Source organism: Stenella coeruleoalba (assembly GCF_951394435.1).
Source record: "Stenella coeruleoalba genome assembly, contig: scaffold_28, whole genome shotgun sequence".
NCBI lineage: Eukaryota > Metazoa > Chordata > Mammalia > Artiodactyla > Delphinidae > Stenella > Stenella coeruleoalba.
Genome location: NW_027645921.1, coordinates 3,811,956 through 3,826,135, shown reverse-complemented (window position 1 = coordinate 3,826,135; position 14,180 = coordinate 3,811,956). Strand labels below are relative to the sequence as shown.

Here is a 14,180-nt window from a genome sequence, read left to right as displayed (position 1 = left end):
ATTCAGTTCCTGTGTAGCCAAGTTTACATTCCGTGTATTACTGATATCTTATGATGTTTCTTTTTCTGTGTGACTTACTTCAGTTAGAATCATCATACCTGAATCCACTCATTGTGCTGCTAAGTGCCTCCATGACACAGATTTCATTGCTGAGTGATATTGCTTTGTAAGTAAATACCACAACTTCTTTATCCATTTTTCACTTTCTGCGATGTTGAACTTGTACTGTAAACGAGGTTCTTGTAAACAGAGGCGTCCCAAAATTTGGGGTGGCTGTGTCTTTTTGATTTTAATTTCCCTAAGCTATAGGACCATAAGTGTCAGTGCCCTAGGCTCTGTTGCTTTGTTTTTTAGATGTTTCAGGAAACACCATACACTTCTCCCGAGTGGTTGTTGGCAATTTACATCCCGCCCATCAGCATAACAAGGCTCCCAGTTCTCCATGGCCTGTCCTGCCTTTCTGGATTTTACACTTTTTTCAGATGGCCCTTTTGACCGGGGGGAAGTGAGACTTCATTGTAGTGCAGATTTCCTTTGCAAGCTTGCTTGGTTGGCCTAAAAGGGCGTATGCGTTTTTTCCTGAATATATTCAGGAAAAAACGCATACGCCCTTTTTGGCCAAGTGCATCATTGTGGACGTTCTGCCTCTTTTCCTATGCTTTCAATGCAATTCCAGTCTACCTCCTGAAATCGGTTTCCTGCAATGCTGCCCCGCTTTCAAGTCCTCTTGGCAGCCTTACTTCAGTCTATTTTTGGACCATAGCTGTCATTTATAACTCTGCAGGTTTGTGAAATACAGTGCCCCTGAGCTCCTTTCTTCAACTCGCTTTCTTGTGACCTGGCCGCAACACCGCAGGATGGCTTCAGGCCCTAATCTGGTTCTGGCACCGCACGCTGAGCCTTTGGTTAATTCCTCTTCCTGGTGGGAAATGAGAGTTAAATTTGCCCGTCCAGACACCTCCAGCTAGCCTCTCATTGGTTCTCTCTATTCCTGTTCATCTTCCGCAGAAATTGCAAACTGGGCCAAACAGGAGGTTAAAGGGACTGACTCTCCAAGTCGGGAGAGTGTTAGTAAAGCGTCTGGAATGTTGCACCCGAGTACCAGGGGAGGAAAACTGAGGCATATTTGAACACGTCTCCCATTCACATGGTTGATCATACTCTGGGTTCCACATGCATGTTTTAGCTGAAGGAAGAATACCTTAAGCCTGGAGAGTTGAGACCCGTGTAATGGGTACCATGCAATATGACTTCAAAGGGTCTTCATTTGCTCACCGAACCTCTCCAATCCTATCACTGCTGCGTTTATGCCCCTGTACACATGCTTGATTCTCTTTCGGAGACATAGCAATCCATAGGTTTTAAGATACTTACTAGTCAGGTACATTCTTAGGCGTTTAATATGGGGTGTTGAGTCCATTTCGTTGAGCAAGGAGTAGCTCTTGTCTATTCCATATTTGGCTAAAGGAACTTTATCTGTGCTCATTTCAATCTCTGGTTTTATGCAGCACCCCAACTCACCTTTCCCCTTAAGCAAGCATAAGTTGGTTTTCTAAATTTGAGACACTGTTCTGTTTTGGAATTCAGTTCCTGTGTAGCCAAGTTTACATTCCGTGTATTAGTGATATCTTATGATGTTTCTTTTTCTGTGTGACTTATTTCAGTTAGAATCATCGTACCTGAATCCACTCATTGTGCTGCTAAGGGCCTGATGACACAGATTTCATTGCTGAGTGATATTGCTTTGTAGGTAAATACCACAACTTCTTTATCCATTTTTCACTTTCTGCGATGTTGAACTTGTACTGTAAACGAGGTTCTTGTAAACAGAGCCGTTCCAAACTTTGGGATGGCTGTGTCTTTTTGATTTTAATTTCCCTAAGCTATAGGACCATAAGTGGAAGTGCCCTAGGTTCTGTTGCTTTGTTTTTTCGATGTTTCAGGAAACACCATACACTTCTCCCGAGTGGTTGTTGGCAATTTACATCCCGCCCATCAGCATAACAAGGCTCCCAGTTCTCCATGGCCTGTCTTGCCTTTCTGGATTTTACACTTTTTTCAGATGGCCCTTTTGACCGGGGGGAAGTGAGACTTCATTGTAGTGCAGATTTTCTTTGCAAACTTGCTTGGTTGGCCAAAAAGGGCGTATGCGTTTTTTCCTGAATATATTCAGGAAAAAACGCATACGCCCTTTTTGGCCAAGTGCATCATTGTGGACGTTCTGCCTCTTTTCCTATGCTTTCAATGCAATTCCAGTCTACCTCCTGAAATCGGTTTCCTGCAATTCTGCCCCGCTTTCAAGTCCTCTTGGCAGCCTTACTTCAGTCTATTTTTGGACGATAGCTGTCATTTATAACTCTGCAGGTTTGTGAATTACAGTGCCCCTGAGCTCCTTTCTTCAACTCGCTTTCTTGTGACCTGGCCTCAACACCGCAGGATGTCTTCAGGCCCTAATCTGGTTCTGGCACGGCTGCTGAGCCTTTGGTTAATTCCTCTTCCTGGTGGGAAATGAGAGTTAAATTTGCCCATCCAGACACCTCCAGGTAGTCTCTCATTGATTCTCGCTATTCCTGTTCATCTTCCGCAGAAATTGCAAACTGGGCCAAACAGGAGGTTAAAGGGACTGACTCTCCAAGTGGGGAGAGTGTTAGTAAGCGTCTGGAATGTTGCACCCCAGTACCAGGGGAGGAAAACTGAGACATATTTGAACACGTCTCCCGTTCACATGGTTGATCATACTTGGGTTCCACATGCATGTTTTAGCTGAAGGAAGAATACCTTAAACCTGGAGAGTTGAGACCCGTGTAATGGGTACCATGCAATATGACTTCAAAGGGTCTTCATTTGCTCACCGAACCTCTCCAATCCTATCACTGCTGCATTTATGCCCCTGTACACATGCTTGATTCTCTTTCGGAGACATAGCAATCTATAGGTTTTACGATACTTACTAGTCAGGTACATTCTTAGGTGTTTAATATGCGGTGTTGAGTCCATTTCGTTGAGCAAGGAGTAGCTCTTGTCTATTCCATATTTGACTTAAGGAACTTTATCTGTGCTCATTTCAATCTCTGGTTTTATGCAGCACCCCAACTCACCTTTACCCTTAAGCAAGCATAAGTTGGTTTTCTAAATTTGAGACCCTGTTCTGTTCTGTAATTCAGTTCCTGTGTAGCCAAGTTTACATTCCGTGTATTACTGATATCTTATGATGTTTCTTTTTCTGTGTGACTTACTTCAGTTAGAATCATCATACCTGAATCCACTCATTGTGCTGCTAAGGGCCTGATGACACAGATTTCATTGCTGAGTGATATTGCTTTGTAAGTAAATACCACAACTTCTTTATCCATTTTTCACTTTCTGCGATGTTGAACTTGTACTGTAAACGAGGTTCTTGTAAACAGAGCCGTTCCAAACTTTGGGGTGGCTGTGTCTTTTTGATTTTAATTTCCCTAAGCTATAGGGCCATAAGTGGAAGTGCCCTAGGTTCTGTTGCTTTGTTTTTTAGATGTTTCAGGAAACACCATACACTTCCCCGAGTGGTTGTTGGCAATTTACATCCCGCCCATCAGCATAACAGGGCTCCCAGTTCTCCATGGCCTGTCCTGCCTTTCTGGATTTTACACTTTTTTCAGATGGCCCTTTTGACCGGGGGGAAGTGAGACTTCATTGTAGTGCAGATTTCCTTTGCAAGCTTGCTTGGTTGGCCAAAAAGGGCGTATGCGTTTTTTCCTGAATATATTCAGGAAAAAACGCATACGCCCTTTTTGGCCAAGTGCATCATTGTGGACGTTCTGCCTCTTTTCCTATGCTTTCAGTGCAATTCCACTCTACCTCCTGAAATCGGTTTCCTGCAATTCTGCCCCGCTTTCAAGTCCTCTTGGCAGCCTTACTTCAGTCTATTTTTGGACGATAGCTGTCATTTATAACTCTGCAGGTTTGTGAATTACAGTGCCCCTGAGCTCCTTTCTTCAACTCGCTTTCTTATGACCTGGCCGCAACACCGCAGGATGTCTTCAGGCCCTAATCTGGTTCTGGCACGGCACGCTGAGCCTTTGGTTGATTCCTCTTCCTGGTGGGAAATGAGAGTTAAATTTGCCCATCCAGACACCTCCAGCTACTCTCTCATTTGTTCTCGCTATTCCTGTTCATCTTCCACAGGAATTGCAAACTGGGCCAAAGAGGAGGTTAAAGGGACTGACTCTCCAAGTGGGGAGAGTGTTAGTAAAGCGTCTGGAATGTTGCACCCGAGTACCAGGGTACGAAAACTGAGACATATTTGAACACGTCTCCCGTTCACATGGTTGATCATACTTGGGTTCCACATGCATGTTTTAGCTGAAGGAAGAATACCTTAAACCTGGGTATTTGAAACCCGTGGAATGGGTACCATGCAATATGACTTCAAAGGGTCTTCATTTGCTCACTGAACCTCTCCAATCCTATCACTGCTGCGTTTATGCCCCTGTACACATGCTTGATTCTCTTTCGGAGACATAGCAATCCATAGGTTTTAAGATACTTACTAGTCAGGTACATTCTTAGGCGTTTAATATGCGGTGTTGAGTCCATTTCATTGAGCAAGGAGTAGCTCTTGTCTATTCCATATTTGGCTTAAGGAACTTTATCTGTGCTCATTTCAATCTCTGGTTTTATGCAGCACCCCAACTCACCTTTACCCTTAAGCAAGCATAAGTTGGTTTTCTAAATTTGAGACCCTGTTCTGTTCTGTAATTCAGTTCCTGTGTAGCCAAGTTTACATTCCGTGTATTACTGATATCTTATGATGTTTCTTTTTCTGTGTGACTTATTTCAGTTAGAATCATCATACCTGAATCCACTCATTGTGCTGCTAAGGGCCTGATGACACAGATTTCATTGCTGAGTGATATTGCTTTGTAAGTAAATACCACAACTTTTTAATCCATTTTTCACTTTCTGCGATGTTGAACTTGTACTGTAAACGAGGTTCTTGTAAACAGAGCCATTTGAAACTTTGGGGTGGCTGTGTCTTTTTGATTTTAAATTCCCTAAGCTATAGGACCATAAGTGGAAGTGACCTAGGCTCTGTTGCTTTGTTTTTTAGATGTTTCAGGAAACACCATACACTTCTCCCGAGTGTTTGTTGGCAATTTACATCCCGCCCTTCAGCATAACAAGGCTCCCAGTTCTCCATGGCCTGTCCTGCCTTTTTGGATTTTACACTTTTTTCAGATGGCCCTTTTGACCGGGGGGAAGTGAGACTTCATTGTAGTGCAGATTTCCTTTGCAAGCTTGCTTGGTTGGCCAAAAAGGGCGTATGCGTTTTTTCCTGAATATATTCAGGAAAAAATGCATACGCCCTTTTTGGCCAAGTGCATCATTGTGGACGTTCTGCCTCTTTTCCTATGCTTTCAATGCAATTCCAGTCTACCTCCTGAAATCGGTTTCCTGCAATTCTGCCCCGCTTTCAAGTCCTCTTGGCAGCCTTACTTCAGTCTATTTTTGGACGATAGCTGTCATTTATAACTCTGCAAGTTTGTGCATTACAGTGCACCTGAGCTCCTTTCTTCAACTTGCTTTCTTGTGACCTGGCCGCAACACCGCAGGATGGCTTCAGGCCCTAATCTGGTTCCGGCACGGCACGCTGAGCCTTTGGTTATTTCCTTTTCCTGGTGGGAAATGAGAGTTAAATTTGCCCGTCCTGACACCTCCAGCTAGTCTCTCATTGGTTCTCACTATTCCTGTTCATCTTCCACAGAAATTGCAAACTGGGCCAAACAGGAGGTTAAAGGCGCTGACTCTCCAAGTGGGGAGAGTGTTAGTAAAGCGTCTGGAATGTTGCACCCGAGTACCAGGGGACGAAAACTGAGACATATTTGAACACGTCTCCCGTTCACATGGTTGATCATACTTGGGTTCCACATGCATGTTTTAGCTGAAGGAAGAATACCTTAAACCTGGGTAGTTGAAACCCGTGGAAAGGGTACCATGCAATATGACTTCAAAGGGTCTTCATTTGCTCACCGAACCTCTCCAATCCTATCACTGCTGCGTTTATGCCCCTGTACACATGCTTGATTCTCTTTCGGAGACATAGCAATCCATAGGTTTTAAGATACTTACTAGTCAGGTACATTCTTAGGCGTTTAATATGCGGTGTTGAGTCCATTTCGTTGAGCAAGGAGTAGCTCTTGTCTATTCCATATTTGGCTTAAGGAACTTTATCTGTGCTCATTTCAATCTCTGGTTTTATGCAGCAACCCAACTCACCTTTCCCCTTAAGCAAGCATAAGTTGGTTTTCTAAATTTGAGACCCTGTTCTGTTTTGGAATTCAGTTCCTGTGTAGCCAAGTTTACATTCCGTGTATTAGGGATATCTTATGATGTTTCTTTTTCTGTGTGACTTATTTCAGTTAGAATCATCGTACCTGAATCTACTCATTATGCTGCTACGGGCCTGATGACATAGATTTCATTGCTGAGTGATACTGCATTGTACGTAAGTACCACACGTTCTTTATCCATTTTTCACTTTCTGCGATGTTGAACTTGTACTGTAAACGAGGTTCTTGTAAACAGAGCCGTTCCAAACTTTGGGATGGCTGTGTCTTTTTGATTTTAATTTCCCTAAGCTATAGGACCATAAGTGGAAGTGCCCTAGGTTCTGTTGCTTTGTTTTTTCGATGTTTCAGGAAACACCATACACTTCTCCCGAGTGGTTGTTGGCAATTTACATCCCGCCCATCAGCATAACAAGGCTCCCAGTTCTCCATGGCCTGTCCTGCCTTTCTGGATTTTACACTTTTTTCAGATGGCCCTTTTGACCGGGGGGAAGTGAGACTTCATTGTAGTGCAGATTTCCTTTGCAAGCTTGCTTGGTTGGCCAAAAAGGGCGTATGCGTTTTTTCCTGAATATATTCAGGAAAAAACGCATACGCCCTTTTTGGCCAAGTGCATCATTGTGGACGTTCTGCCTCTTTTCCTATGCTTTCAATGCAATTCCAGTCTACCTCCTGAAATAGGTTTCCTGCAATTCTGCCCCGCTTTCAAGTCCTCTTGGCAGCCTTACTTCAGTCTATTTTTGGACGATAGCTGTCATTTATAACTCTGCAGGTTTGTGAATTACAGTGCCCCTGAGCTCCTTTCTTCAACTCGCTTTCTTGTGACCTGGCCGCAACACCGCAGGATGGCTTCAGGCCCTAATCTGGTTCCGGCACGGCATGCTGAGCCTTTGGTTATTTCCTCTTCCTGGTGGGAAATGAGAGTTAAATTTGCCCGTTCAGACACCTCCAGCTAGTCTCTCATTGGTTCTCGCTATTCCTGTTCATCTTCCGCAGAAATTGCAAACTGGGCCAAACAGGAGGTTAAAGACGCTGACTCTCCAAGTGGGGAGAGTGTTAGTAAAGCGTCTGGAATGTTGCACCCGAGTACCAGGGGAGGAAAACTGAGACATATTTGAACACGTCTCCCGTTCACATGGTTGATCATACTTGGGTTCCACATGCATGTTTTAGCTGAAGGAAGAATACCTTAAACCTGGAGAGTTAAGACCCGTGTAATGGGTACCATGCAATATGACTTCAAAGGGTCTTCATTTGCTCACCGAACCTCTCCAATCCTATCACTGCTGCGTTTATTCCCCTGTACACATGCTTGATTCTCTTTCGGAGACATAGCAATCCATAGGTTTTTAAGATACTTACTAGTCAGGTACATTCTTAGGCGTTTAATATGCGGTGTTGAGTCCATTTCGTTGAGCAAGGAGTATCTCTTGTCTATTCCATATTTGACTTAAGGAACTTTATCTGTGCTCATTTCAATCTCTGGTTTTATGCAGCACCCCAACTCACCTTTACCCTTAAGCAAGCATAAGTTGGTTTTCTAAATTTGAGACCCTGTTCTGTTCTGTAATTCAGTTCCTGTGTAGCCAAGTTTACATTCCGTGTATTACTGATATCTTATGATGTTTCTTTTTCTGTGTGACTTACTTCAGTTAGAATCATCATACCTGAATCCACTCATTGTGCTGCTAAGTGCCTGATGACACAGATTTCATTGCTGAGTGATATTGCTTTGTAAGTAAATACCACAACTTCTTTATCCATTTTTCACTTTCTGCGATGTTGAACTTGTACTGTAAACGAGGTTCTTGTAAACAGAGGCGTCCCAAAATTTGGGGTGGCTGTGTCTTTTTGATTTTAATTTCCCTAAGCTATAGGACCATAAGTGGAAGTGCCCTAGGTTCTGTTGCTTTGTTTTTTAGATGTTTCAGGAAACACCATACACTTCTCCCGAGTGGTTGTTGGCAATTTACATCCCGCCCATCAGCATAACAAGGCTCCCAGTTCTCCATGGCCTGTCCTGCCTTTCTGGATTTTACACTTTTTTCAGATGGCCCTTTTGACCGGGGGGAAGTGAGACTTCATTGTAGTGCAGATTTCCTTTGCAAGCTTGCTTGGTTGTCCAAAAAGGGCGTATGCGTTTTTTCCTGAATATATTCAGGATAAAACGCATACGCCCTTTTTGGCCAAGTGCATCATTGTGGACGTTCTGCCTCTTTTCCTATGCTTTCAATGCAATTCCAGTCTACCTCCTGAAATCGGTTTCCTGCAATTCTGCCCCGCTTTCAAGTCCTCTTGGCAGCCTTACTTCAGTCTATTTTTGGACGATAGCTGTCATTTATAACTCTGCAGGTTTGTGAATTACAGTGCCCCTGAGCTCCTTTCTTCAACTCGCTTTCTTGTGACCTGGCCGCAACACCGCAGGATGGCTTCAGGCCCTAATCTGGTTCCGGCACGGCACGCTGAGCCTTTGGTTATTTCCTCTTCCTGGTGGGAAATGAGAGTTAAATTTGCCCGTTCAGACACCTCCAGCTAGTCTCTCATTGGTTCTCGCTATTCCTGTTCATCTTCCGCAGAAATTGCAAACTGGGCCAAACAGGAGGTTAAAGGGACTGACTCTCCAAGTCGGGAGAGTGTTAGTAAAGCGTCTGGAATGTTGCACCCGAGTACCAGGGTACGAAAACTGAGACATATTTGAACACGTCTCCCGATCACATGGTTGATCATACTCTAGGTTCCACATGCATGTTTTAGCTGAAGGAAGAATACCTTAAACCTGGGTAGTTGAAACCCGTGGAATGGGTACCATGCAATATGACTTCAAAGGGTCTTCATTTGCGCACCGAACCTCTCCAATCCTATCACTGCTGCGTTTATGCCCCTGTACACATGCTTGATTCTCTTTTGGAGACATAGCAATCCATAGGTTTTAAGATACTTACTAGTCAGGAACATTCTTAGGCGTTTAATATGGGGTGTTGAGTCCATTTCGTTGAGCAAGGAGTAGCTCTTGTCTATTCCATATTTGACTTAAGGAACTTTATCTGTGCTCATTTCAATCTCTGGTTTTATGCAGCACCCCAACTCACCTTTACCCTTAAGCAAGCATAAGTTGGTTTTCTAAATTTGAGACCCTGTTCTGTTCTGTAATTCAGTTCCTGTGTAGCCAAGTTTACATTCCGTGTATTACTGATATCTTATGATGTTTCTTTTTCTGTGTGACTTACTTCAGTTAGAATCATCATACCTGAATCCACTCATTGTGCTGCTAAGGGCCTGATGACACAGATTTCATTGCTGAGTGATATTGCTTTGTAAGTAAATACCACAACTTCTTTATCCATTTTTCACTTTCTGCGATGTTGAACTTGTACTGTAAACGAGGTTCTTGTAAACAGAGCCGTTCCAAACTTTGGGGTGGCTGTGTCTTTTTGATTTTAATTTCCCTAAGCTATAGGGCCATAAGTGGAAGTGCCCTAGGTTCTGTTGCTTTGTTTTTTAGATGTTTCAGGAAACACCATACACTTCCCCGAGTGGTTGTTGGCAATTTACATCCCGCCCATCAGCATAACAGGGCTCCCAGTTCTCCATGGCCTGTCCTGCCTTTCTGGATTTTACACTTTTTTCAGATGGCCCTTTTGACCGGGGGGAAGTGAGACTTCATTGTAGTGCAGATTTCCTTTGCAAGCTTGCTTGGTTGGCCAAAAAGGGCGTATGCGTTTTTTCCTGAATATATTCAGGAAAAAACGCATACGCCCTTTTTGGCCAAGTGCATCATTGTGGACGTTCTGCCTCTTTTCCTATGCTTTCAGTGCAATTCCACTCTACCTCCTGAAATCGGTTTCCTGCAATTCTGCCCCGCTTTCAAGTCCTCTTGGCAGCCTTACTTCAGTCTATTTTTGGACGATAGCTGTCATTTATAACTCTGCAGGTTTGTGAATTACAGTGCCCCTGAGCTCCTTTCTTCAACTCGCTTTCTTATGACCTGGCCGCAACACCGCAGGATGTCTTCAGGCCCTAATCTGGTTCTGGCACGGCACGCTGAGCCTTTGGTTGATTCCTCTTCCTGGTGGGAAATGAGAGTTAAATTTGCCCATCCAGACACCTCCAGCTACTCTCTCATTTGTTCTCGCTATTCCTGTTCATCTTCCACAGGAATTGCAAACTGGGCCAAAGAGGAGGTTAAAGGGACTGACTCTCCAAGTGGGGAGAGTGTTAGTAAAGCGTCTGGAATGTTGCACCCGAGTACCAGGGTACGAAAACTGAGACATATTTGAACACGTCTCCCGTTCACATGGTTGATCATACTTGGGTTCCACATGCATGTTTTAGCTGAAGGAAGAATACCTTAAACCTGGGTATTTGAAACCCGTGGAATGGGTACCATGCAATATGACTTCAAAGGGTCTTCATTTGCTCACTGAACCTCTCCAATCCTATCACTGCTGCGTTTATGCCCCTGTACACATGCTTGATTCTCTTTCGGAGACATAGCAATCCATAGGTTTTAAGATACTTACTAGTCAGGTACATTCTTAGGCGTTTAATATGCGGTGTTGAGTCCATTTCATTGAGCAAGGAGTAGCTCTTGTCTATTCCATATTTGGCTTAAGGAACTTTATCTGTGCTCATTTCAATCTCTGGTTTTATGCAGCACCCCAACTCACCTTTACCCTTAAGCAAGCATAAGTTGGTTTTCTAAATTTGAGACCCTGTTCTGTTCTGTAATTCAGTTCCTGTGTAGCCAAGTTTACATTCCGTGTATTACTGATATCTTATGATGTTTCTTTTTCTGTGTGACTTATTTCAGTTAGAATCATCATACCTGAATCCACTCATTGTGCTGCTAAGGGCCTGATGACACAGATTTCATTGCTGAGTGATATTGCTTTGTAAGTAAATACCACAACTTTTTAATCCATTTTTCACTTTCTGCGATGTTGAACTTGTACTGTAAACGAGGTTCTTGTAAACAGAGCCATTTGAAACTTTGGGGTGGCTGTGTCTTTTTGATTTTAAATTCCCTAAGCTATAGGACCATAAGTGGAAGTGACCTAGGCTCTGTTGCTTTGTTTTTTAGATGTTTCAGGAAACACCATACACTTCTCCCGAGTGTTTGTTGGCAATTTACATCCCGCCCTTCAGCATAACAAGGCTCCCAGTTCTCCATGGCCTGTCCTGCCTTTTTGGATTTTACACTTTTTTCAGATGGCCCTTTTGACCGGGGGGAAGTGAGACTTCATTGTAGTGCAGATTTCCTTTGCAAGCTTGCTTGGTTGGCCAAAAAGGGCGTATGCGTTTTTTCCTGAATATATTCAGGAAAAAATGCATACGCCCTTTTTGGCCAAGTGCATCATTGTGGACGTTCTGCCTCTTTTCCTATGCTTTCAATGCAATTCCAGTCTACCTCCTGAAATCGGTTTCCTGCAATTCTGCCCCGCTTTCAAGTCCTCTTGGCAGCCTTACTTCAGTCTATTTTTGGACGATAGCTGTCATTTATAACTCTGCAAGTTTGTGCATTACAGTGCACCTGAGCTCCTTTCTTCAACTTGCTTTCTTGTGACCTGGCCGCAACACCGCAGGATGGCTTCAGGCCCTAATCTGGTTCCGGCACGGCACGCTGAGCCTTTGGTTATTTCCTTTTCCTGGTGGGAAATGAGAGTTAAATTTGCCCGTCCTGACACCTCCAGCTAGTCTCTCATTGGTTCTCACTATTCCTGTTCATCTTCCACAGAAATTGCAAACTGGGCCAAACAGGAGGTTAAAGGCGCTGACTCTCCAAGTGGGGAGAGTGTTAGTAAAGCGTCTGGAATGTTGCACCCGAGTACCAGGGGACGAAAACTGAGACATATTTGAACACGTCTCCCGTTCACATGGTTGATCATACTTGGGTTCCACATGCATGTTTTAGCTGAAGGAAGAATACCTTAAACCTGGGTAGTTGAAACCCGTGGAAAGGGTACCATGCAATATGACTTCAAAGGGTCTTCATTTGCTCACCGAACCTCTCCAATCCTATCACTGCTGCGTTTATGCCCCTGTACACATGCTTGATTCTCTTTCGGAGACATAGCAATCCATAGGTTTTAAGATACTTACTAGTCAGGTACATTCTTAGGCGTTTAATATGCGGTGTTGAGTCCATTTCGTTGAGCAAGGAGTAGCTCTTGTCTATTCCATATTTGGCTTAAGGAACTTTATCTGTGCTCATTTCAATCTCTGGTTTTATGCAGCAACCCAACTCACCTTTCCCCTTAAGCAAGCATAAGTTGGTTTTCTAAATTTGAGACCCTGTTCTGTTTTGGAATTCAGTTCCTGTGTAGCCAAGTTTACATTCCGTGTATTAGGGATATCTTATGATGTTTCTTTTTCTGTGTGACTTATTTCAGTTAGAATCATCGTACCTGAATCTACTCATTATGCTGCTACGGGCCTGATGACATAGATTTCATTGCTGAGTGATACTGCATTGTACGTAAGTACCACACGTTCTTTATCCATTTTTCACTTTCTGCGATGTTGAACTTGTACTGTAAACGAGGTTCTTGTAAACAGAGCCGTTCCAAACTTTGGGATGGCTGTGTCTTTTTGATTTTAATTTCCCTAAGCTATAGGACCATAAGTGGAAGTGCCCTAGGTTCTGTTGCTTTGTTTTTTCGATGTTTCAGGAAACACCATACACTTCTCCCGAGTGGTTGTTGGCAATTTACATCCCGCCCATCAGCATAACAAGGCTCCCAGTTCTCCATGGCCTGTCCTGCCTTTCTGGATTTTACACTTTTTTCAGATGGCCCTTTTGACCGGGGGGAAGTGAGACTTCATTGTAGTGCAGATTTCCTTTGCAAGCTTGCTTGGTTGGCCAAAAAGGGCGTATGCGTTTTTTCCTGAATATATTCAGGAAAAAACGCATACGCCCTTTTTGGCCAAGTGCATCATTGTGGACGTTCTGCCTCTTTTCCTATGCTTTCAATGCAATTCCAGTCTACCTCCTGAAATAGGTTTCCTGCAATTCTGCCCCGCTTTCAAGTCCTCTTGGCAGCCTTACTTCAGTCTATTTTTGGACGATAGCTGTCATTTATAACTCTGCAGGTTTGTGAATTACAGTGCCCCTGAGCTCCTTTCTTCAACTCGCTTTCTTGTGACCTGGCCGCAACACCGCAGGATGGCTTCAGGCCCTAATCTGGTTCCGGCACGGCATGCTGAGCCTTTGGTTATTTCCTCTTCCTGGTGGGAAATGAGAGTTAAATTTGCCCGTTCAGACACCTCCAGCTAGTCTCTCATTGGTTCTCGCTATTCCTGTTCATCTTCCGCAGAAATTGCAAACTGGGCCAAACAGGAGGTTAAAGACGCTGACTCTCCAAGTGGGGAGAGTGTTAGTAAAGCGTCTGGAATGTTGCACCCGAGTACCAGGGGAGGAAAACTGAGACATATTTGAACACGTCTCCCGTTCACATGGTTGATCATACTTGGGTTCCACATGCATGTTTTAGCTGAAGGAAGAATACCTTAAACCTGGAGAGTTAAGACCCGTGTAATGGGTACCATGCAATATGACTTCAAAGGGTCTTCATTTGCTCACCGAACCTCTCCAATCCTATCACTGCTGCGTTTATTCCCCTGTACACATGCTTGATTCTCTTTCGGAGACATAGCAATCCATAGGTTTTTAAGATACTTACTAGTCAGGTACATTCTTAGGCGTTTAATATGCGGTGTTGAGTCCATTTCGTTGAGCAAGGAGTATCTCTTGTCTATTCCATATTTGACTTAAGGAACTTTATCTGTGCTCATTTCAATCTCTGGTTTTATGCAGCACCCCAACTCACCTTTACCCTTAAGCAAGCATAAGTTGGT

At 43.7% G+C, this 14,180-nt stretch overlaps 1 long non-coding RNA gene across 7 annotated transcripts in view; it reads left to right on the top strand.

The window, feature by feature from the left end:
- The window catches only part of LOC307181470, a 1,536,115-nt gene that overhangs the window by 571,769 nt on the left and 950,166 nt on the right, over positions 1–14,180 (top strand). The gene's annotated exons all lie outside the window — the stretch shown is intronic.